This window comes from Pistacia vera, unplaced genomic scaffold (genome assembly GCF_008641045.1).
Source record: "Pistacia vera cultivar Batoury unplaced genomic scaffold, PisVer_v2 Contig401, whole genome shotgun sequence".
In the NCBI taxonomy this organism is placed as follows: domain Eukaryota; kingdom Viridiplantae; phylum Streptophyta; class Magnoliopsida; order Sapindales; family Anacardiaceae; genus Pistacia; species Pistacia vera.
The window spans coordinates 304,301-326,374 of NW_022196226.1; the positions used below are offsets into that span (position 1 = coordinate 304,301).

At 38.3% G+C, this 22,074-nt stretch overlaps 2 non-coding genes across 2 annotated transcripts; both read right to left on the reverse strand.

Annotated features, from left to right (window-relative positions):
- Positions 1-107, reverse strand: LOC116141970. The gene has a single exon (XR_004129916.1). It is a non-coding gene; the product is annotated as a small nucleolar RNA R71 (small nucleolar RNA).
- A 17,530-nt stretch (positions 108-17,637) lies between these two features.
- LOC116141975 lies at positions 17,638-17,744 on the reverse strand. The gene has a single exon (XR_004129921.1). It is a non-coding gene; the product is annotated as a small nucleolar RNA R71 (small nucleolar RNA).
- Between the last annotated feature and the right edge of the window lie 4,330 nt (positions 17,745-22,074).

A 22,074-nucleotide genomic window follows, 5' to 3' on the forward strand; every position in this document is an offset into this window, starting at 1 on the left:
AAATTGAGAAATGATATTACATCATTTCTACAAGATGATTCCGAGTCATTGTATGAGGCTTGGGAGAGATACAAGGAGTTAATGAGGAAATGCCCACACCATGGTTTACCAATTTGGCTTCAAGTCCAAACGTTCTACAATGGATTGATGAGTAATGTACAAACCATGGCGGATGCAGCTTCAGGAGGGGCCTTGCAGAATAAGACACCAGAAGAGGCTTATGAGTTGCTTGAGGTTTTGGCAAGCAACAACTATCAAAGACCAAATGAGAGACCAACACCAAGGAATTCTTCGGGTCTTCATGAAGTTGATGCATTCACAGCCATCTCAGCCCAACTCACGGCACTTCAGAAATAGTTGGAAACTATGCAGGTAAACTCTATTCAAGCACCTCAACTAACGTGTGATTTTTGTGCAGGGAACCATGTGAGCAGTGAGTGTCAAGTTGGGAACACATTTGCTTCGTCATCCTCATCAACGGTGCAAGTGAACTACTTGGCAGGAAGCCAGAGACAACCAAACAACCCATACTCCAACACATACAACCCGGGGTAGAGAAATCATCCAAATCTGGCTTGGGAAAATCAGAACCAACAAAATAACCAATGGAACCAGAGGCCAGTTCAAAATAACCAACCAGGGGTGACAAATCAACCGGGAGATCAAAGAGTGACAAAGTTGGAGGATATGTTTGGTAAATTCATGCAGGAGATCACGAGATTTATAAGTGAGACGAGGACAAATTTTAGAAATCAAGGGGCGTCCATTCGAAGTCTTGAGGTACAGGTGGGCCAATTGGCCGAGAAATTGAATGAGAGACCGCAGGGTTCCTTACCAAGCAATACTGTGACCAACCCACGTGAGCAAGCGAACGCCATCACTTTAAGAAGTGGGACAGTTTTGGAAGAGGTAAAGCAAGCTACCAAAGAGGTTGAGCAAGCCGACAAGGAAGATTCGGAAGAGGAAGTTGATGAAGAGATCATTGTTGAAAAGAAACCAAGTGGTTTGGAGGAAGAGAAAAAGAAAAATGAAGAAAGGCAAAAAAAGAAGGAGAAATTGCCATTCCCCGAGATACCACCAGAGTTGGCATATCACAGCCCACCCGTGCCTTTTCCTCAGAGATTGAAGAAAAAGAATCAGGATAAGCAATTTTCAAAGTTTATTGAAATTTTTAAAAAATTGCACAGTAATATTCCTTTTGCAGATGCATTGCAACAGATGCCGAGCTATGCAAAGTTCCTTAAGGAAATCTTATCGAACAAAAAGAAGCTAGACGATGAGGAAACGGTGATTCTCACGGAGGAGTGTAGTGCCATCCTCTAGAAGAAGTTATCTCCAAAGCTCAAGGATCCAGGGAGTTTTACTATTCCTTGTATTATAGGAAATATTACATTTGATCGTGTTTTGTGTGATCTAGGAGCTAGTATTAATTTGATGCCCTTTTCTGTTTTCAGGAGATTGGGAATTGGTGAAGTGAAGCCAACGACGTTGTCGTTTCAACTAGCGGATAGATCAATAAAACAACTAAGGGGGATAGTAGAGGATGTATTGGTGAAGGTGGGGAAGATAATTTTTCCAGCAGATTTTGTGGTGTTGGACATGGAAGAGGATAAGGAAATTCCTTTGATTTTGGGCCGACCATTCTTGGCCACGGGGAGAACACTAATTGATGTACAGGAAGGAAAGTTACTGTTGAGGGTTCAAGATGAAACAATGACTTTTAATGTCTTTGAGGCGATGAAATTTTCGGCTAAAACGGATTCATGTTTTAGTGTCGATGTGGTGGACAAATTGGTTGAGGAATCCATGGAAGAAAACACCCCACAATTACCTCTAGAAGCTTGTATAGCCAAATAAAAAACAGTAGTGTAGAAGAGTCGGAAAGGAATGATTGTGCTAGGCTGTTAGAAGCACTTCAACCGATTGATGAGAGTCAAGATGTAGAATTTGAGGAGTTTGATTTTGACAAAGAGAAGGATAAGGAGAAAAATGAAGAACCTCCAAAGCTTGAATTGAAACCTTTACCTTCCAACCTCAAATATGCTTATCTTGGAGACTCAGAAACTTTTCCAGTGATTATTAGTTCAGATTTGAGTACATTAGAGGAAGAACGGTTGATTAGGGTGTTGAGGGAACATAGGCTAGCAATTGGATGGATAATCTCGGACATTAGAGGTATCTCGCCCTCATTTTAAATGCATAAGATACTCATGGAGGATGATTTTAAGCCTAGGGTGCAACCACAACGGAGATTGAATCCTTTGATTAAGGAAATGGTGAGAAAGGAGCTGGTGAAACTCTTAGATGCGGGGATCATTTATCCTATTTTCGATAGCCCATGGGTGAGCCCGGTACAAGTGGTTTCAAAAAAGGGAGGTATCACTGTGGTGAAAAATGAGAGTAATGAGTTGATACCAACGAGGATGGTGACGGGCTGGAGAGTGTGCATTGATTACTGTAAGTTGAATGAGGCGACAAGGAAGGATCACTTTCCATTACCTTTCATTGATCAGATGTTGGAGAGGTTGGCAGGACATGCCTACTACTGTTTCCTGGATGGGTATTCAGGATATAATCAAATTGCCATCGCTCTTGAGGATCAAGAGAAAACGACCTTCACTTGCCCCTACGGCACCTTTGCCTACCGAAGGATGCCTTTTGGGTTGTACAATACACCAGCAACATTTCAAAGATGCATGATGTCAATCTTTGGGGACATGGTGGAATGGTTTATAGAAGTCTTCATGGATGACTTCTCAGTTTTTGGTTCATCATTTGATAGCTGTCTAACTAATCTTTCTTTTGTTTTGTAGCGATGTAAGGAGACGAACCTGGTGCTTAATTGGGAGAAGTGTCACTTCATGGTCCAAGAAGGAATAGTGCTCGGGCATAGGATCTCCAAGGATGGAATTGAAGTTGATCGAGCAAAGACAGAAGTAATTGAGAAGCTGCCACCACCATCAAATGTCAAAGTAGTCCGAAGTTTCCTAGGGCATGCGGGGTTTTACAGACGCTTCATCAAGGATTTTTCTAAAATTTCTAAACCCCTTTGCAATTTATTAAATAAAGATGTTGTTTTTGACTTTAACGATGATTGCATGCATGCCTTCATAACTCTGAAAAGATTATTAGTATCTGCACCTATTATTGCAGTTCCCGATTGGGGACTACCCTTCGAATTAATGTGTGATGCTAGTGACTTTTCTTTAGGGGTATTTTTAGGACAGAGGAAAAACAAAGTGTTGCATGTAATTCAGTATGCTAGTAAAACACTCGTTGATGCACAATTGAATTACACCACCACTGAAAAAGAATTGTTGGCTGTAGTTTTTGCTTTTGACAAGTTTTGTTCTTATTTGTTAGGTGCAAAGGTGATTGTCTACACGGACCATTCAGCACTCTGGCACCTATTGGCAAAGCAAGAAGCAAAACCTCGGTTGATAAGATGGATTTTACTACTTCAGGAGTTCGAGTTGGAAATTCGAGATAAGAAGGGGTTGGAAAATTTAGTGGCTAATCACTTGTCGAGAATTGAGAGACCAAGCAAGGGAATTGAGGAGGAAGTACCAATTACAGAAATGTTTCCGGATGAGAAATTGATGAGAGTGGAAGAAGCACCATGGTATGAAGATTTTGCAAACTATTTGTCATCAAGGGTGCTCCCAAGTGGTATGACGTATCAACAAAAGAGAAAATTTTTCTCAGATTTGAAGTACTACTTTTGGGAAGAACCATTTCTATACAGACACTGTATTGATCAAATGATACGGAGATGTGTCCCGGAGGAGGAGATGGAGAGCATTCTAAGGCATTGTCATGAGAAGGAAGTAGGTGGCCATTTTGGGGGAGCTAGAACAACGACCAAGGTTTTACAATCGGGATTTTATTGGCCAACCCTCTTTAGGGATTCTTTCCAGATGATTCAAGAGTGTGACCAATGTCAACGGATGGGTAATATTTCAAAAAGAGATGAGATGCCATTGAACAATATCCTGGTGGTTGAACTTTTTGATGTGTGGGGAATAGATTTCATGGGTCTGTTCCCAAGTTCTTTTGGGAACACGTTTATCTTGGTAGCAGTGGATTACGTGTCGAAGTGGGTTGAGGCAGTTGCATTGCCGACTAATGATGCTAGGGTAGTGATTAAGTTTGTGAGGAAGAATATTTTCTCATGGTTTGGGGTACCATGAGCAATCATAAATGATGGAGGATCTCATTTTTGCAATAGGCAAATGGATGCACTGTTGAGTAAATATGGAGTGACACATAGAGGTGCAACACCGTACCATCCACAAACGAGCGAGCAAGTGGAACTGTCAAATAGAGAACTCAAGGGGATTCTAGAAAAGACAGTTAATGCATCTCGAAAAGATTGGTCATGGAAGCTGGATGATGCGCTGTGGGCATACCGAACCGCTTTTAAGACTCTGATCGGAATGTCTCCATTCAGGATGGTTTATGGAGAAAGCATGCCACTTGCCGGTTGAACTCGAGCATAAAGCATATTGGGCAGTCAAGCAGCTAAACATGGACTTGAAAGCTGCTGGAGAAGAAAGGATACTGACTTTGAACGAACTGGATGAGTTTCGTCTCGAAGCATATGAAAATGTCGGGATCTATAAGGAGAAGACAAAAAGGTGGCATGACAAGCATATCCGGAGAAAGGAATTTGAAGTAGGGCAGAAGGTGTTGTTGTTCAACTCTAGACTTAGGCTTTTCCCTGAAAAACTTAAGTCTAGATGGTCCAGACCATTCACTATTACGAGGATTTACGCATTCGGAGCAGTGGAAGTTACACATGAAGAAAAAGGCACATTCACGGTTAATGGACAGAGATTGAAGCCATACATCGATTTGATGATGAGTTGCAATTCCATCCCAATCCAGCTTGACATCCCAACTTATGGGATTGAGAGAGTCGAGCTATCGACTATAAACAAGCGCGTCTTGGGAGGCTACCCAATTTTCTTTAATTGTTTGTTTTTCATTTTGGTTGTTTGAATTTGTTTGAGTTCATTTTGAGTTTGTATGGGTTTTAATGTATGTGTTTTTGGGGTGTTTCAGGTTGAGTTTTTAGCAAAAGAAAGGAATAAAAAAGTCCCATACTTCGCCGGGGTGAAGAGACCCTGAAAAAAGTTGATAGTAACTAGAAGATTTCGCCCCGGCGAAGTAATTGTCTTTGCCACGGCGAAGAAAGTAGAACAAAAATTTTGAAAATTTGTCTAAGGCATTTTGCCGCGGCGAAGATTTGTCTTCGTCGGGGCGAAGTAAGCCTTGTGCTCTCTGGAAGGTTTCGCCCCGGCGAAGAAAATTTCTTCGCCGCGGCGAAACCTGGAAAATTTTTAGGGTTCATAAATGAAGAACGTCGTCGCGGTGAAGTTTCTTCTTCGCCGTGGCGACGATGCTTTTCTATAAATACCCACTTTTTTTCATTCTTCACGCCGTTTTGCATTTTCACTTGAGAGAATTTTTTTTCAAACTTCCATCTTTTGCTTCCCTAGTGTTTTTCCAACCAATTTTCATACTCCATAACCCTCCTAAACACCAAAACAACCCATTTCAACAACAATTTTCGCGAAATTTCACAAAAAATTTTGGATCCAAAATTTGGGGCTTTTCAATCTGGGCTATTTCTGGTTCAATTGGTGGTGAATACTCTTTCATATTGGTAAGATCTCAAATACCCAAAGCTTTGTATTGCAAAATTTCAACTTTTAGTTTGTAGATCTGAAGATTTTATTTGCGATTGATTTGTGGAATTTGGGTAAGTTTGAGCGTTGATATTGTTCGAAAAAGGGTAGTTTGTGCATTGGGTGATTGTTAGGAGTGTGGGTTTTGAATTTTTGGAGTGTTTGTGTTGAATTGAAAATTTGAAGCTTGGGGGGTGAATTGCGAATTTTTTGAAGTGTTGGTTGTTTTTGCAAGATTGAAGTGGCTGTGTAGAACAACTAGGTCTGAATTATTGGGTTATAATTGTGGATTGAGTTTAAATTGTGAACAATGGCTCCGAAAATTAAGCATCCATACAAGGGCAAGGGTAAGAGTAAGGGTAAGGATATTGACAACCAGTTTGTTAATGATGAAGCCCGCAAAAGGTATGAGGGGACAATTCAAAGAAAAGATAAGGGTATTATCCCGGAGCGTGGTTTAACCGCTAGTTAGGCTGATGACTGGAGTATAGGGAGACGTTGGGAGATGTTTAAGAGAGCTCCTGAACAACCGGCTGTTGAGCCACTGGTAAGGGAATTCTATGCCAATCTCCCGGATTGTTAGGAAGGTACAGTTTATGTGAGAGGGGTTGATGTGCCATTTACGGACATGATGATCAATCAGTTTTACAACCTGCCTAACCTTGGTCGGGATGAATACATAAGGTTTAATAGGTCACAATTTAAGGACAGTATCATCCTTCCAGTTATTGCAAAATCGGATACAAAGTGGGAAGTGTCAAAGAAACAGAAGAAGACTCTCAAGGGAACGCAGTTGACACCGATGGCTCAACTGTGGCAATATTTTGTCTGTGCAAAATTGATGCCGGAATCGCACTACAGCACAGTTACTCACGAGAAGGCAGTATTGCTTTACTCTATTGCCACAGGGAAGAGTATCGATGTGGGAGACATCATTTTGAACAGCATTAAGCTAGCAGCCAAACCAGGGCGAACAAGTTACGGTTTCCCACATCTCATCACAGCTTTGTGCCTTAGAGAGGGAGTCAAGGTTTAGGATGACGAGCATCGTATTCATGCTGCCCCAGTTCTTGACTCAGAGTATTACAGGAAGTACCTTGACTGTTCGAAAGCTATGCAACCAAGAGCAGGGGCAAAAAGGCAGCGAACAGGCCCTACCACATCCTCCAGCTCCACCGATACACAGAAAGAAATGATGCAGCAAATGATGGGTTTAATGAAATATATGAAAAGACGCCAGGATTGGGTGGTGGAGCAGACTCAGATGATGCATGAGCTGCTGCAGAATAGCTTTAAGGAACTCAATGTTGACACTTCAGCATACCAATGGGCTGACTGGAACTCAGATGAGTACATGGACTCTGAGGAAGATGAGGGAGATGAGGAAGATGAGGAAAAAGAAGACTGAGCCGAAGTACCTGTTTTTATTTGATTTGTTTTGTTTTGTTTATTTGTTTTCAATTGGTTTGGTTGTTCATTCTAAACATTAAACTCATTTTTATTTTGGTTTTGGATTTTGTTTAGTTGTTTAGTTGTTGCTTTTAATTTGTAGTTGTTGAAAGGACGAGAATAGGTTGTAATATTTTCAAGTTAATTGTGAATTTGTGCTAACATAAGGGACACCACAGTTTCAATTGTTTTGACAGATTTTGGGTGATGAAAGGTCCGAGACTGGGTGTTCATTGTGGAGCAACATTTCCNCCTGTTATTTTATTTTTCGTTTCCGCTGCGTATTCGGGACCGTTTACTAATAGTAATCCAAAGGAAGGATAAGGGTATCATCCTAGAGCGCGGTTTAACCGCTACTCAGGCCGTTGACTAGAGTAGAGGGAGACATTGGGACATGTTTATGAGAGCTCCTGAGCTAGTGACTGTTGAGCCACTAGTAAGGGAGTTCAATGCCAATCTCCCGGAGTGTAAGGAAGAGATTGTGTTTGTAAGAGGGGAGGACGTGCCATTTACGGCAAAGGCGATCAATGATTTCTATCACTTGCTTGAAATGCTCATTGATCAATATGTGCAGTTCAAGAGATCACACATTGATGACAATTTAATCCTTCCGGTCATTGCAAAACCAGGGGCAGAGTGGGAAGTGTCAAGGAAACAGAAGAAGACACTCAAGGGAACGCAGTTGACACCGATGGCTCAGCTGTGGCTATATTTTGTATGTGCGAAACTAATGCCAAAATCGCACTATAGCACCGTGACTCATGAGAAGGCCGTTTTGCTCTACTCTATTGCCACAGGGAAGAGTATGGATGTGGGAGACATAATTTTCAACAGCATCAAGCTAGCATCCAAAACGGGGCGAACTAGTTACTGTTTCCTACATCTTATCACAGCCTTATGCCTCAATGCCAGAGTCCAAGTTCAGGATGACGAGTGCCGAATTCATGCTGCCCCAATTCTAGATTCAGAGTATTACAGTAAGCATTTTGACCGTCAGGAAGCTGCGAAACCGAAAGCAGGAGCAAAAAGGCAGCGAACAGGCCCTACCACATCAGTCAGCTCCATAGCTACACAGAGAGAAATGATGCAGCAGATGATGGGTTTAATGATATATATGAAAAGACGTCAGGATTGGGTGGTGGAACAGACTCAGATTATGCATTAGCTGTTGCAGAATAGCTTTACGGAGCTCAACGTGGACACTTCTGCATACAAATGGAAAGACTGGAACTCAGATGACTACATAGACTCCGAGGAAGATGAGGAAGATGAGGAAGAAGGGGAAGAAGAAGACTGAGCCGGAGCACCTATTTTGGTTGTTTTTGTTTGTTTATTTGTTTTTATTTGGTTTTGTTGTTCATTTTAAACATTAAACTCATTTTATTTTGGTTTTGGATTTGGATTTTGTTTAGTTTTTTAGTTGTTGTTTTTAATTTGTAGTTTTTGAAAGGACGGGATTAGGTTGTAATATTTTCAAGTTAACTGTGAATTTGTGCTAACATAAAGGACAACACAGTTTCAATTGTTTTGACAGATTTTGGGTGATGAAAAGTCCGAGACTGGGTGTTCATTGTGGAGCGACATTTCACGGGTTAACCAGGGAGCATTCTCGTACCTTTGTTGTTTTTATTATTCTCTATTCCTGATTAATGCATTATGGAACATTGGGGACAATGTCCGGTTTAGTTTGGGGGTAGGGAAATAGAAAAAAACCTAGTTTAAGGGGTATATTGGCTGGAAACCCGTAACTGCCTTAAAAACTGCCTAGCGGTACTTGGCGACTTCTGGTATAACAACGCCGCGTACACCTTAAACTGGAAAAAAAAAAACAATTTTTTGTAGTTATTTTTCTTTAGTTTGTTTGTTTTTGCCAATGATGAAGTGTATAATTCAATGATGTTGTTGCAATTTTATTGTTGAGAAATGTTAAGCATTGCTTCAAGTTTATCGTATTGATTGGATTTTGATTGAGGTTTGTTGAGTGGTTCAGCCACAACTTTCACTTATTTCGGCATGTTTAGATTCATTTTATATGATTAGGCGAAGTTTGATAATGTTGGTGGACTCTAGAACCTAGTAAAGAAGTGCTTGAGGCGAAATTCTAGGGTTAGACATGGTTGAGGAGATGATTTAGGCATTCTTTTTGGAACGTTTGAGCCTTTCTAGCCAACCCATAATGAAATTGTCCCTAGTCACCCGTTTGAGCCATATGAACCAGTATTGTTTTATTTCTTTTTGCAAACCGAAAATTGTCAGATCCTGTTACCCTAAATACTTTATCGTACCCTTAGGAGAATTCGGTCGTAGTGCAAACACAAAGAATGGAATAAGAGTTGTACGAATAAGCCAAACGAATAGTTTGGGGGTTGTGAGAAGGGCAATAAAAATAAAAAGAGGTAGTTCACCTCAATTCAGATTATATTAAAAAAAAAAAAAAAAAAAAAAAACAATTTGTTTTTAGCTGGGTTTGAGGGTATATCGGCTGGAAACCAGTAACCGCCTTAAAAACTGCATAGCAGTACTTGGCGACCTCAGGTTTAATAACACCACTTACACCTTAAACCCGTGCATTTGTGGTATCTAAAATAAGAAGGATACGAGTTTGAGGGTGGTAAATAAGTGGACACATTGATTGTTGGTTGAAAAGAAGTAGAGTTCGATTTGACTTAAGTGTTTGCATGAGAAAAACCTAGTTCTCCTACTTTGTTTGTCCTATCCTTTTCTTGGAACCTACTACCCGAGCCTAACGTTACAAGCTTTTAAAGACCTTTTGATTCTCATCTGTGTTTAGTCCTCATTAGTGGATAGTAGTTCGATATTTAGGCTTATGGAGTCTGCCACCATTTGATGAACTTTACATTTTTGCATAAAATAATCTGGGAAGTTGGGATGTGGATTGAAGTGGGGATCACCTACTTGGTGGACCGATTGAGGAAGACAGTCGATAATGCTTATAACTTCTTGGAGTGTTGAACATTTCCTTATAATAATTTTTCAACAACTTTTGAGACTTGTGCAATTTCTAGGCAATTTGTGTGTTGAATTTAAGTCTTGAGTCTTGTTAGTTTTGTTCATTTTCCAGTTTTGTTGTGTGTGTTTGTGTTTTCGTCATTGTCTATGTTTTTGTTTTCATTGGTTTTGTACCGTATGCTCGGGGACGAGCATATCTTTAGTTTGGGGGTATTTGATAATCCGTGGATTATACAATTTTCATTCGTCTTTTTTGTCGGATTTCAGGTACTTTTTGTTGCATTTTGACCTGAATTGTTGTTTAATTCTTTACATTTTGTGTTTCAGGTTAAAATGGACATTTGAGCAAATAAGGACAAAATTGGAAGTTTTGACTCAGAAGTTAGCGGATCTCAGAAGTTAGAAGAGTTTTGAAGCAGGACAAAGCACGATGAGGCTTGTTCCAAAGGAAGAGCACCGAGAATCGAAGAAGAAAGCGAAAGAAGCAAGCAGAGTGGTAGTTCTGTAAATTCAGAACCTTTCGAGTAGCTTTGCCTCGGCGAAGAATTGTCCTTCGCCGTGGCGAAGTACGGCAGACACGAACAAGTCTGAGGCTTTCTTCGCCGCGGTGATGTTTCTTCTTCGCCGCGGCAACAGTCATAATTTTCAGTTTTGTAAAACGCACAATTTTACGTTGTACGTGTTTTTCTTAGAAATTTAGGGCAAGGTATAAAAGAAAAACTTAACCTTTTTGCCCAGGGGTCATGCAGGAAGTAGGGTTAGCAACTTTTACATTATTTTTGGATTAAGCTTAGAGATTTTTAGCAATCGAAAGGGTGAAGATCTGATTTTGAACCAAAGGATTCATCAATTAGGGAGATTTCTTATCCTCTCTCTTACTTTTCATTATGTTGAACTTGATTATTTTCGTTTTTATTAATTGTAGTGTTAATTTAGCTATGAACTAACTTATTTTGGGTTAGGGTTTTGATTGTAATTCGGATTTCTAATGGGTTAATTATTGATCATGTTATATTCATATGACTATGTTTTGATTGTGTGTTTACTCTGATTTTTAATGCTTTATGTGATGAACATGATGAGATTGAGAAATGAATCATGTTAGGCTTCTTGGGTAATCACCATTATAGTATTGGATGCTAGAGATAGATTCAAGAATTAATGAAATCATTTTAGGATTCTTATGCTTAATGAGTTTGGAATTGTTAACCTTCAAATTGTTGGGTGCGGAAGGTTAAAAAGGAAGAATAGGAAAACATAGCCTGAGAAGGTATGTTTAACACCTTAGTGAGTTCGGTTTACAATCAATGCATATGAATGTGAATGTAGTGTAATTTTTAGGTTTAACCCATAAAATCCGAATGAAGTCAAAACCCTACCCGTTTTACTTGAATTGATTTTCTGAAATTTTATCTTGCAATCTTTAGTTAAATTTTAGTTTAATAGTTATTGTTCAGATTAGTTATAATTTACTCTCATCAATCCAGAGATTTCGATTGCTCCAACTTGAGAACAGTAGAATACTTAGTGGTTAGCTAACAATCCTCGTGGGAACGATCTCTACTCATCATTATATTATTGGTGCGATTAGTATACTTGCTATTTTTGCATGTTATAGGAAACACGCATCATTGAGTGATCATAAGGCAGACATCAAGGGAATTAGCCCCACTATGTGCATGCATAAAGTGATGTTGGAGGAGCATTCCAAACCAACTAGGGAAGCTCAAAGGAGGTTGAATCCACATTTGCAAAAGGTGTTGAAACTACTTGATGCTGGGATCATTTATCCTATTTCAGACAGTAAGTGGGTGAGTCTAGCTCATGTGGTACCAAAGAAGTCAGGCATTACTGTGGTAAGAAATTATGATGATGAGTTAGTGCCGACTAAAATGACAACAGGATGGTGGGTTTCCATTGATTACAGGAAGTTGAATGTTGTAACTAAAAAGGATCATTTTCCTCTTCCATTTATTGATCAAATGTTAGAAAGATTGGCTAGTTATTCTTATTATTGTTTCCTTGATGGTTTTTCAGGTTACAATCAAATTCCTATAGCTCTAGAGGATCAAGAGAAGACAACATTCACATGTCCATTCAGAACCTTTGCGTTTAGGAGGATGCCCTTCGGTTTGTATAATGCTCTAGCCACATTTTAGAGGTGTATGATGTCCATCTTTTCTAATATAATTGGAAATTTTATTAAGGTGTTTATGGATTATTTCTCTATTTTTGGGTCGTCATTTGATAAATGCCTTCATAATTTGACTTTGGTTTTGAAAAGATGTGTTGAAACAAATTTGACATTGAGTTGAGAAAAAAGTCATTTCATGGTGAAGAAGGGAACTATTTTAGGGCATATAGTATCTAGTAGGGGTATTGAAGTAGACAAAGCTAAGGTTGATTTGATTGCTAAATTGTCGCCACCCACATCTGTGAAGTTTTCTTGGTCATGCAAGTTTCTATAGGTGGTTCATAAAGGATTTTTCTAAGATTAGTAGGCATTTGTGTAATCTCTTGGCTATAGAAACACATTTTGATTTCAATGATGAATGCTTGACTACTTTTAATATTATGAAAGATAAACTCGCATCTACACCTATTCTTATGTAACCTGATTGGTCACTTCCATTTGAGTTGATGTGTGATGTTTCTGATTATGCATTAGGGGCAATTTTAGGATAGAGAGTAGGACAATTGCATCATGTTATTCATTATGTGAGTCGTACTTTGAATGATACACATATTAACTACTCGACCACTAAAAAAGAGTACTTGGCTATTGTGTTTGCTTTAGAAAAATTTTGCTCATATTTGATTGGTTCAAAAGTGATCATGCTTTCAAATCATGCTGCATTGAGATATATGTTGAGTAAAAAGGATGCTAAGTCCAGGTTAATCAAATGGATTTTATGGTTGCAAGAGTTTGATTTGACTATCAAGGATAAGAAAGGAAGTGAGAATTTAGTGGCTGACCACTTGTCTAGACTTGTGGAGGCAACAAGCCATGAAGAGCATAATCAAGAGGGGGAGTACCCCTTGTTGAGACCTTCCCTGATGAACAACTTTTTTCCATCCTTAGAAAAAACCTTGATATGCTGACATTGTGAATTATCTTGCAAGTGGTATAATTTACCTTGGTTTGACCTTGCAGGAAAAGAAGAAATTCTTATCCCCTGTTAAGCATTACTTTTGGGACGATCCTTATTTGTTTAAAAGTTGTTCAGATCAAATAATAAGGAGATGTGTCCTCAACTCTGAGCAACAAGACATTTTAAGACATAGCCATGAATCACCTTGTGGAGGGCAATTTGGTGGCAAAAAAACGACACTTATGGTATTGCAATTTGGATTTTATTGGTTGTCCTTATTTAAATATGTTTCTACCTTTTGTGCAAGATGTGATCGATGCCAACAGACAGGGAATATTGGCAAGAGAGATGAGATGCCACTCATGACATTTATGCCGGTTGAATTGTTCATGTGAGAGGCATCGAATTTATGGGTCCGTTTCCTAACTCTTTTGGTTATACTTATATACTTGTCACCGTTGATTATGTTTCCAAGTGGATTGAGGCGATTGCCACAAAGACTAATGATAGTAAGGTTGTGCTCGGTTTTCTTAAAGACTTTATTTTTACTCGTTGGGGTCATTTGGATCTTATAATGTTTTATTATAGGAGGATATTATATTAACGAAATAAAATATCACCTTGAAGATTACTGGGAATATTTAGAATATGTTTTTGGTTGGCTCGAATAAATTAGTGAATATGTTTGGTTGGGAGGATAAATGGGTGGGTATGTTATATAGATTACTAAATTGCCCTCCTTTTTAAATATTAGTATAACAATATTTTTTATCTTTTATTTTTTATTTTTTATTTTTAATAATTTCTTTTAACCCCCTACTTTTCAGATTTAGCAAAAACACCCTAGAAACCAAAAACATTTTAAACTTAACAAAAACACCCCTACCCACCCCAAGCCATTGCTGGTAGCCAGCCAGCCACCACCACTAGCGGCCGTGGGTAGCGCAACAGATCTGGCCATTTCACGGCCACATCTTTGGCCGTGAAACGGCCATAGAAGTGGCCTATAATAGCCAAATCTAGCCTTTTTCGACCATGAATCTATGATCCATGGTCAGAAAAAGCCTCATCGGTGCACGGCCGACCATATACAGCCGGTCGTACACCATTATGGTGAATTTTGGTAGCCTACAATGACGATTGATAGGGGTTGGCAGTGGTGGCTAGTTCTGGGTATAATGGCAATTCTGTAAATAATGACAATAATTTTTTACAAACCAACCAAACATCATCATCTACTCAATTTAAAAAATATTACCCCAGTTATCTAATATTAACCCCATCCAAACGGCCTCGTTATGGTACCCCTAGAACTATCATTATTGATGGGGGGATCACTTTTGTAACAAGTCTTTTACAGTATTGTTGAAAAAGTATGACATTAAACACAAGGTTGCAACTCCATATCACCCTCAGACTTTAGGGCAAGTAGAAGTAAATAACAAGAAAATCAAGGGCATCTTGGAGAGAACAGTTTGCATATCAAGGAAAGATTGGGCGGTGAAACTGAATGATGCTCTATGGGCATATCAGATAGCTTTCAAGACTCCACTTGGGATGAGTCCCTATAGGTTAGTCTTTGGGAAAGCATGTCATCTACCAATGGAATTATAGCATAGGGCTTATTGGGCGATCAAGAGATAGAACCTTAACATGGACAAGGCTAGACAAGAAAGGAAATTGCAACTAAATGAGTTGGATGAGCTTACGAATGAAGTGTATGAGAATGGTAAGATCTACAAAGAAAGAACTAAGTTGTACCACGACAAAGTAATATGACGGAAAGAATTCCAATCAGGTATGAATATGTTACTTTATGACTCACGTTTGCGTCTTTTTCCAGGTAAGTTGAAATCAAAATGGATTGGGCCATTCGAAGTTCGAGAAGTGTTCCCTCGTGGAGCGGTGGACATAGAAAAGTTGAAGACAGGAAACCGATTCAAAGTTAATGGACACCGACTGAAGGCTTACTGGGAAAATTATTTTCCAAACAAGGAAGTGGAGTACAACAATGATCCTGAATGACAACTAAACACCTCGTCTAGCTCAAGACAATAAACAAGCGCTTTTCGGGAGGCAACTCGAATGTTTCTTTTCCTTTGTTTGTTTCGCTTTTATTTTATTGTTTTCGTTCTTTTTTTTTTTCAGTTTACTGTTTTGATTATCTTATTTTGTATATTTTATTTTCTGTGTTTGAATTTTCAAGAGATCTAACACTTAGTTTAATTTTTCCAGAAAATCCACTTCACGCCACGGCGCAACTTATTCAAGCCAGAGCACAATTGCAGTGTCATACCTAACAACAACACAAACAAGCAATTAGGCCACTACTCAATTTTATGCGCCACGGCACAAATGCAACGATTTTGAAATTAAAATCCATAATACGCAGGGGCGCAAAACTTTTAGGTCGTTGATAATCTGAGGATTATATTGTTTTATTTAGGCTTTTTGGCCGAATTTTAGATACTTCTTAGTTCGTTTGTGCCTAAATTGCTACGTAACTCCACATATTTTGTGTTTCAGGCAAAAACGTGTACTTTGAGCAAATAATGAGCGGACTGGAGTTTTTGGACCTAGAAGCAAGCGAATCTCAGAATTCAGGGAAGTTCTGAAGTGGATTTGAAGCACTGTGAAGCTTGTTTCCATGAGAAAGCATCAAAGATTGAAGATTCAAGCAAAGAAGCAAGCAGAGGGCAGTTCTATAAATTTCAAAATTGTTCTGGAAGGTTCGCCGCGGCGAAGTTCTTTCTTCGTTGCGGCGAGAGATGCTGGGCACGAGATTTCACTTTATTCTTCGCCGCGGCGAAGTCTGCGATTTTCAGTTTTAATTAAAATGCACAGTTTTATTTAGGAAAGTTTGGTGCTTTTTGGACCGACTATATAAGAAAAAGTTAGCCATTTTTAGAGGGGTTCGTCTAGGTTTAGAGCAGCTTTGACATTTTGGGAGAAAATGATAGAAGATTTGGGATATAACCTTATGGATTCATCAATTATGAGAGATCTTTTACTCTCTTTTCTTTGTTTCAATATGTTGACTGCTGTGTTTACTGCTTTTCTTGCTATTTGTGTTAATTTCGTTAAGAACTAACTCACTTTGGGTTAGAGTTTTGATGTAATTCGGATTTACATGGTTAATCAATAGATTATTGTTGCTTTTACATTCTATTGCATGGATTGTGTGATTATTCTGATTTTTATTGATTTTATTTGTTAAACATGATGAGATTGAGAAATGAATCATGTTGGTTTTCTTGGGTAATCACGATTGTTGTATTGAATGCTAGAGATAGGTTTGAGAATTAATGAAATCAATCTAGGATTCCTTTAGCTTAATGAACTTGGATCTATTAATCTTCATTTTGTTGGGTACGGAAGCTTAATAGGGAAAAGTAGGAATTCATAGCCTGAGAAGGTATGTTTTACAACTTAGGGAATTCGATTTACAATCCGTGTATGTGAGTGTAGAAGTAGCATAATTCGTAGAATTAATCCATAGAGTCCTAATGAAGTCAAAACCCTACCCGTTTGCTTAAATTGATATTACTCTTACTTTAATCTTGCTTTCATTAATTAGCTTTTTAATACTTAGTAATTTTTGCTTTCAGTTTATTTTTGAGCTTCTCCTGTAAATCCAACACTTTTCGATTTCTCCAACTTGATAACAATTAGGAAAATCAGTGCTTCAAAACCAATCCTCGTGGGAACGATACTTTTCTTGTCACTTTATTACTTATTGCAACTAGTGCACTTGCTATATTGCATTTTGTAGTTACAACGCAGCAAGTTTTTGGCACCATTGCCGGGGATTGATTTTTGTGTTAACATTGAATTTTTCTTGTGTAGCTAGATTGGAGTTTTATTTTTGTTTTAATTGTTTATTGGTTAATTTTTGTTGTTCTTTTCCGTTAGCATGTGATCTCATTTTTTTCTCGCTTTCTGTGTAGTTTATGCGAAAAGCTAGACGTCAACCAGTGGTTCCTGTTGATCCAGAGATTGAAAGAACCGCAAGAAGACTTAACAGAGAGAGAAGAGAAAGAGAGGCCATAGCTATTGAGATGGCAAAAAATAGAACATTGAGGGAATTTTCAGTTCCCACGGTTGATGGTAGTGGGTCAAGTATAACTAGACCAGCAGTACAAGCCAACACCTTCGAAATAAAGCCGGCAATCATCCAGATGATCTAGTAGTCGATACAGTTCAATGGAGATTTGAAGGAAGATCCAAATCTGCACATTGCAAACTTTTTAGAGATCTGCGACACCTTCAAGTTGAATGGAGTGTCAGATGACGCCATCAGATTGAGATTGTTCCCTTTTTCATTAAGGGATAAAGCAAAGGGATGGTTAATGGCACTACCACCAGGAACGATCACTATATGGAATGAATTAGCACAAAAGTTCCTGACCAAATTCTTTCCTCCAGCAAAATCTGCGAAGATGAGAAATGATATCACATCGTTTCTCCAAGAAGAGTCTGAATCATTATATGAGGCTTGGGAAAGATATAAGGAACTACTGAGGAGGTGTCCACACCATGGTTTGCCAGTTTGGATGCAAGTCCAAACGTTTTATAATGCATCCAAATGTTTTATAATGGATTGATGGTTAATGTGCAAACGATGGTGGATGCAGCATCGGGAGTGTAACGCTCAACATGGACGTACATGATTTAAATTATGTTTTATAGCCCTCAGTTAATTTTTGTTAGAATTATTTTAAGAGAATATGAAGAAAATGCCTTAAACTTGTATTAAGGGTAAAATAGTCTTTTCACTCAAAATTAGTTGAAAAAGTAGGGAGTGAAAAGAGAGAGGATTTCATAAAGAATACAATAAATAAGGGCATTATGGTAATTGACTAAGGGACAAGGATGGAATTTCCACAAAAGTGTAAGGGCAAAATGGGAAAGTGAGTTTATAAAATAAGATGATAAGGGTTTGTAACCCTTATTTCCTTCATTCCACCGCCACACTACTCCTCCATTTTCTCGCAAATTTTCATTCACTCCTCCAAGGATTTTGAGGGCTTTTGAGTGATTTTTAATAGGGTTTTGATTCTAGACTTCAAAAGGTAAGAATTCATGCTCTTTATCTATGATTTATTTGTGTAAAAGTTGAGTTCTTATGAAGTTTATGCTTAGGGTTAGAAGAAGATTTGAATCCAACAAGAGTAGAGAGCTTAGTAGAGACTACTCAAGCATAAGGTAAGTAAATTCCACTCAAAATCCAACTCAAGTTAAAGTTTAAGAATTCAAGTGAGTAGAGATTTCTTTTAAGTATGCATATGTTATGATTATTGAGAAATTGAGATGAGATTGATGATGAATTATGCTTGTTGTTGGATATATTTGAATATGAGAAGTATATGTGATGGTTTGATGATGGGTTGAAATTGGAAGAATTGGAGAAATTTTTGGGAGTGTGTTTGCCGTGTAGGTATGGTGCTGCTACAAGAGAGATTTTCTCTCATTTTTGGATGGTTGAGAAACAAATTGAATGATAATTAAATTAGGGTTTGTTTATGCACAAGTATTGTTTGATGAAATGCCTAAGAGAAGTATAAGTTTGAGTAGAAACCTTACTTTTATGCAACATTGCATATGTGCATTTCATAAGTGCATTTAAGTAAGAAATTTTAAGCATGAGTCATCCATATGCATATAATTGTGTATGTGTAGAAACTTAAGAAAGAATAAAGAATAAAGAAAGAAAGAATAAAACACTCTAAGAATAAAGAGAAAGGAAGAATAAGCATTAAAGAATTAATGAGTGTTAAAGAGGAGAAAAGAATAGGTTATTGTGATGGGGAACCGTGAGTGTTAAGAAGAAATTCCCACATACACGCCACCTTAATTGAGTGGCATAAGAAGAAGAAGAATTGTACGACCCATAAGAGTGTATGTGGATGAGGGTTGTACCAAGAAGAATTCCTACATGCACGCCACCTTAAGTGAGTGGCCTAAGAAGAAAGAAGAAGTTGTACGGTCCGCAAGAGTGCATGTAGATGAGGACTGTACTAACTCACACGGCCAAGGTTCTAAATCCATGCATCAACCGAGTCCGATCGGCAAAGTATAAGAAAAGAAAGAATAAGAAAAGAAAGAATAAGAATAAGAAAGAATAAGAATGAGAAAAGAAAGAATGAGAAAGAGTAAGAATAAGAATAACAAAGAATGAGAAGGCTTGAACAAGCAAATAAAAGAAAAGGAAGATAAGAAAAGAATAGAAAGAAAAGAAAAGAAAAGAAATAGAAAGAAGAAATAAAATGCATTTTATGCATTATTGCATATACATTCCATTCATGCATATTACCATGAATTCCATCATGGTTAGAAAGAATAGAAAGAATAGAAAGAGTAAGGAAGAAAGAACAGAAAGAAAGAAAAGAATGGTGAGAATTAGAAATAGAGAAAGAAAAGAGAAAGAATTAAGGAAGAAAGAAAGAAAAAGAGAATTAAGTAAGGAAAGAACCAAAGAAGGAGAAGAGTTAAGGGATTTACTTACTGAGCATTTTTATGCTCACCCCGTTGTTTTTCCATGCTTTTGCAGGAAATAGGTGAGCAACAGTCGGAGGGATGTCGACAAGCGGAGAGGATTGGCATTACTGTCCACTGTCGCTAAGTTTTTTGTACTTGTTATTTTGATATATGTAAAGAATTATGTTTTGTAAGTAAAGAAAAATTTAGGCCCAACTATTTTCATATACTAAGTATGTATGTTTTATTGTATATGTTATAAAGAATACTAGTAGAAAAAAGTTATTATAGGGAGGAGCATTGCAAAATAAGACACTTGAAGAAGCTCATGAGTTGCTTGAAGTTCTAGCAAGCAACAATTATCAAAGACCTAATGAGAGGATACAATCGAAGAAATCTATGGGTCTTCATGAAGTTGATGCATACACGGCCATTTCAGCCTAACTTACAGTAGTTCAGAAGCAGTTGGGAAATATGAAGGTAAATTCTATTCAAGCACCTCAACTAACTTGTGATCTTTGTCTAAGTAATCATGTGAGCAGTGAATGTCAAGTGGGGAACACGTTTGCTTCAGCTTCATTATCATCAGAACAGGTTAACTACTTGGTAGGAAATTAGAGGCAACAGAATAATCCGTACTCTTACATGTATAATCTTGGCTGGAGGAATCATCCGAACTTGTCTTAGGGCAATCAGAGCCAGCAGAACAACCAATGGAACCAAAGAGCGATGCCAAACAACCAAGCGGGGGTAAACAATCAACCAGGGGAGTAAAGATTGACAAAACTGGAGGATATGTTCGAAAAATTTATGCAAGAGACCACAGGTTTCATGAATGAGATGAGGGCAAATTTCAGAAACCAAGGCGTGTCCATTCGGAACTTGGAGGTACAGGTGGGTCAATTGGCCGATAAGCTAAATGAGAGACCACAGGGTTCCCTACCAAGCAACACAGTGCCAAACCCACGTGAACAAGCGAATGTAATAACTTTGCGGAGTGGGACAGTCTTGGAAGAGGTGGAACAATCAAGGAAAGAAGAAATCCCACCAAAAGGAAAGGAAGATTCTGAAGAGGAAGTTGACGAAGAGATCATTGCTGAAGAGAAACCAACCAATTCTAAGGAAGATAAACAAAAACGGGAAGAATGGCAAAGGAAAAAGAAAGAGAAATTTCCATTTCCCGAGATACCACCAGAGTTGGCACGCCACACCCCTCCTATGCCTTTCCCTCAGAGAGTAAAGAAGAAAAATCAGGATAAGCAGTTTACCAAATTCATTGAAATATTTAAAAAACTGCATATTAACATTCCTTTTGCAGATGCATTGCAACAGATGCCGAGTCACGCAAAATTTCTCAAGGAGATTTTATCAAACAAAAGGAAGTTAGAAGATGAAGAAACAGTGATGCTCACGGAGGAGTGTAGCGCCATTCTATAGAAGAAGATGCCACCAAAACTCAAAGATCTAGGGAGTTTTACTATTCCTTATGTTATAGAAGACATTATTTTTGATAGAGTTTTATGTGATTTAGGTGCAAGCATAAATCTAATGCCTTTTTCTGTTTTTAAGAGATTAAGGATTGATGAAGTGAAGCCAACGACCATATCTTTGCAGCTTGCAGATAGATCCATCAAGCATCCGAGGGACATAGTTGAAGATGTTTTGGTGAAGGTGGACAAAGATATCTTTCCTGCGGACTTTGTTGTGTTAGACATGGAAGAGGACAAGGAAATGCCTCTCATTTTGGGACAACCATTTCTGGCCACTGGAAGAGCCCTTATTGATGTGCAAGAAGGAAAGTTGCTATTAAGGGCACAAGATGAAATAGTAACGTTCAACGTTTTTTAGGCAATGAAATTTCTATCAGAATCAGATTTGTGTTTTAGTGTAGACGTGGTGGATAGACTAGTAGCAGACGCCATTAAAGAGAACACGCCTCAACTACCTCTAGAAGCTTGTATGGCCCAATCAAAAATAATAGAGGTAGATGAGCCAGCGAAGAATGAGTGTGCTAGACTTTTGGAAGAACTTGAGCCGATAAATGCAAGCCAAGATCCAAAATTTGAAGAGTTTGATATTGAGAAAGAGAAGGAAAAGGCAAGAAAGGAAGAACCTCCAAAACTTGAACTAAAACCTTTACCTTCTCACCTCAAATATATGTATCTTGGTGAATCAAAAACCTTTCCAGTGATAATCAATTCAAGGTTGAGTAAATTGGAAAAAGAGAGGTTGATTCGGGTGTTAAAGGAGTATATATCAACAATGGATGGACTATTTCAGCCATTAAAGGCATCTTTCCATTTTTTTGTATGCATAAGATACTCATAGAAGATGATGTCAAGCCTAGGGTGCAACCACAACGGAGATTGAATCCTTCTATAAAGGAAGTGGTGAGA